Below are 3,156 nucleotides of genomic sequence, written 5' to 3' on the forward strand. Positions count from 1 at the left end.
ACAAACTACATGCTAAGCACCCAAAAACGGATCTTAATTGTCACAAAAGAATAAAAGATTAGAAAATCTTGAACAATCCAAGCAAAATAGATACAAGGGTATTTTTGGGAATTTTGAAATTTAAGGGATAATTTGCCCAAGAAAATAATGGACTCTTATTACTGAGAAGCTATTATTACAATATGGACAAAGGAATTCATGATGATATGGTTCACCACGGGTTATTGAAAGAAAACGGTGTGCTTGGCATTGCCTTGGTCGACATGCATGATCAAAAAGATCTGGGCTATTTTTAGCATTTGCAAAGAGATGGCATCTCTCCAAATGCAATACGCGATGATATGGTTAGTCAAGGGGTTGATGAAAGAATTCCTTCATGCATCATTTATGGGACCTCCCTAGAGACAGATATGCTCGGCCAACTAGCGCTACAAGGGGACACAACATGCATGTATGGGCACATGACATCATGGTTTCAATCACATGGCTTCAGCATGGATAGTCTGCCCCCATTCCAATACTCCTTGGATGTACCCTCCCTAGACTGCCCCCATTCCAATACTCCTTGGATGTACCCTCCCTTTCTCTTAAACGGACATAGATCACTAGACTTATACGTTAGGATTTGATTCAGCTAGATACGAGAAGCACATGGATAAAATTGATACAAGAGTTGGGCATGAAGATGGCTTTCTATAGAGATCATCTTCTCCAACTAACAGAAGATGGATATGTGATCAGACCGGCCTATATGGACACTCATTTATCCTATGGGATACGATGTGCTATCGGTCAGATGCGCACATCATTGCATCAGCTAGAGATTGAGACTGTCATATTTAGGAGAGTACCAATAGAAGCGAGGATATGTCAATTGTGTCATATGGAGCCAGATACAGAGTTACATCACATTTGTCATTGCCCGGTATATTGTGAGATATGAGGCCGCTTTCATTGTCTGTTTAGAGAGGGCTAGAGTCATGAGTTATCAGGATCAGATATACCTTATGTTGTTTTTGCTAGAGCTGTGCAGACATAGGGAGAGTCTCTTGAGGAGACAAGGCAATGGGAGACATTTACAGAGGGACATCACTGACTTCTTTAGAGTAGGGACTCAACATCCACATGAACATGCACAGTAGCCTTCAGAGCCCACTTATACCAAAGGTATATTAGTGGACAGAGCCACTGAGCTCGGGAGAGCTAAGCGTCCACGTCTATGAGGGCGACCATGACATCGATGGAGGCTTCACTAGAGGATCGAGACTATTCTAGCACGATATGGGAGATGCCCATATCGTCCAGTATGACTATTTACGGAGGTGGGAATTGATGAAGCTCTTCAACGACCGAGGCATTGCTGATGACGATGATGATTTTAGTTTTTTTACTCTTTAGTCTTTCACTTTACTCCATTTTACTTTTGTACCCAAACATTGGATTAGATCCACAAGGATTGTATCGGTTTGGTCTCATAGGTCATTTTGGCCTTTTGAAGACGTTTAACATAACATCTCATTTTATTTCTCTCTCTCTCTCTCTAGAACAAGGACTCAACAGCTAGATGAGCATGCTTTACATCAAACTTCAGAGCCCACTTCTACCAGGGGTATATTAGTGTGACAGAGGAGCCACTGAGCTCGTGAGAGCTAGACGCCCACATCTACAAGGGGACCACGACATCGACAGAGGCTCCATCAGAGAATCAGGACTATTCTAGCACAACATGGGAGACGCCCAATACAAGTATTTACAAAGGTTGACATTGACGAAGCTCTTCAGCGACCGATGCAATACTTTCTTGGACAACGCCCGATGTCGGGCATCCTTGGGCCTTTTGAAGATGTTTAGTATAGCATTTTATTTCATCTCTCTCTCTCTCTCTCTCTCTCTCTCCAGCTTGCAACATTGGCCTCTCGCTATCTCTAACTTGTGGCACTCGCCTCTCTCTCTTGCTGTAGCGTTACGCAGTGCCGATGGTGATTAGTGTAGAAGGTCAGCACTTTTGATCCACGAAGGCATGGTGGAATATTCCTATGTATTGGAGGTCTTTTTTTAAAACAGGCCGAGTAGTAGGGGGTACCACTGAATAGGGCAGGGGTTAATAGCTATTGATGTGAGTAGTCTTTACCTTTTGCTGTGTGAAGGTTGTTTGTGGCCCTCCGTATGACACTTTAGTTATGATCATGGATCGACGGTAGCTGATGCACCGCTTGGATGAAAGCTATTGGTTGCACTCCTCATGATCGTCTTCCGCACCTTGTGAAGAGAGGTAGGCCTAGCCTAGTGGAGGCACAAGTTACAACACAAGCTGCCGCCGAGCTCTTCAGAAGCCAGCCTTTTAGCACACAAGTGAGAAAGGTCGTTCATCTCTAGGCGTTCAACATGTCGTTTTGTCCAATATTGAAGGCTCGGGTTATATGCACACAGCTGTGAGGAGCTTCCCCTCCCCTCCCTCCACCTTGCACGCGTGCTCCGTCACCTCTTCTGCCATCTCCTTGGCTTTTATGTGGTCTTGAGTCTAGAGCATGTGTGTGTGTGTGTGATTTCCGAGTGGCGAGCAAAGAGGTAAACCAACAGAGCAGAATGCAAAATAAGCAGTGTTTGCTCCTAGCAGAAGGCAAAAACCATGCGAAGGCGAAACTCACAGTTGCAAGGCCTGGAACGGCCGACGAAACCTTCAGTCGCAAACTTCCGTTCTATTGACGAGAGTGGGATTTGAACCCACGCCCTTTCGGACCAGAACCTTAATCTGGCGCCTTAGACCAACTCGGCCATCTCGTCGCTGTGACCAGTATGGAGATGAGTTTTATCTTGAACATTAGACCAAGTTGACCACCATCTCGTTGAAAACTTCAGTAGTATTTATGTCATCGCATTAAAAACATTTTTTGCAGTATAAAGATCATAAGTTATGCATTTTATGGGATGTAATGAATCCAAGCCAATCATTCCCTTCCTCTCTTGTGTGTGCTTCGTGTCCTCCTTCCCTTACTTACCCCTCTATAAGTCAAAGCCTTAACAAAAAATCTTATCATTCTACTAGTAAGTACGTTGTGGGGGAAAAAACACACCCTTCAAAAAATAAAGAAAGGGAATGTGCAGCCAAGAAGACATTCCATGGACAAGAGCCTCTTTTAGAGAACTTTTGGTCTT

At 44.1% G+C, this 3,156-nt stretch overlaps 1 non-coding gene across 1 annotated transcript; it reads right to left on the reverse strand.

Moving 5' to 3' along the window:
* Positions 1-2,703: 2,703 nt before the first annotated feature.
* TRNAL-AAG (transfer RNA leucine (anticodon AAG)) lies at positions 2,704-2,784 on the reverse strand. Its single transcript has one exon. It is a non-coding gene; the product is annotated as a tRNA-Leu (tRNA).
* Between the last annotated feature and the right edge of the window lie 372 nt (positions 2,785-3,156).

This window comes from Adiantum capillus-veneris, chromosome 4, assembly GCF_014529385.1.
Source record: "Adiantum capillus-veneris isolate H3 chromosome 4, ASM1452938v2, whole genome shotgun sequence".
Lineage (NCBI taxonomy): Eukaryota > Viridiplantae > Streptophyta > Polypodiopsida > Polypodiales > Pteridaceae > Adiantum > Adiantum capillus-veneris.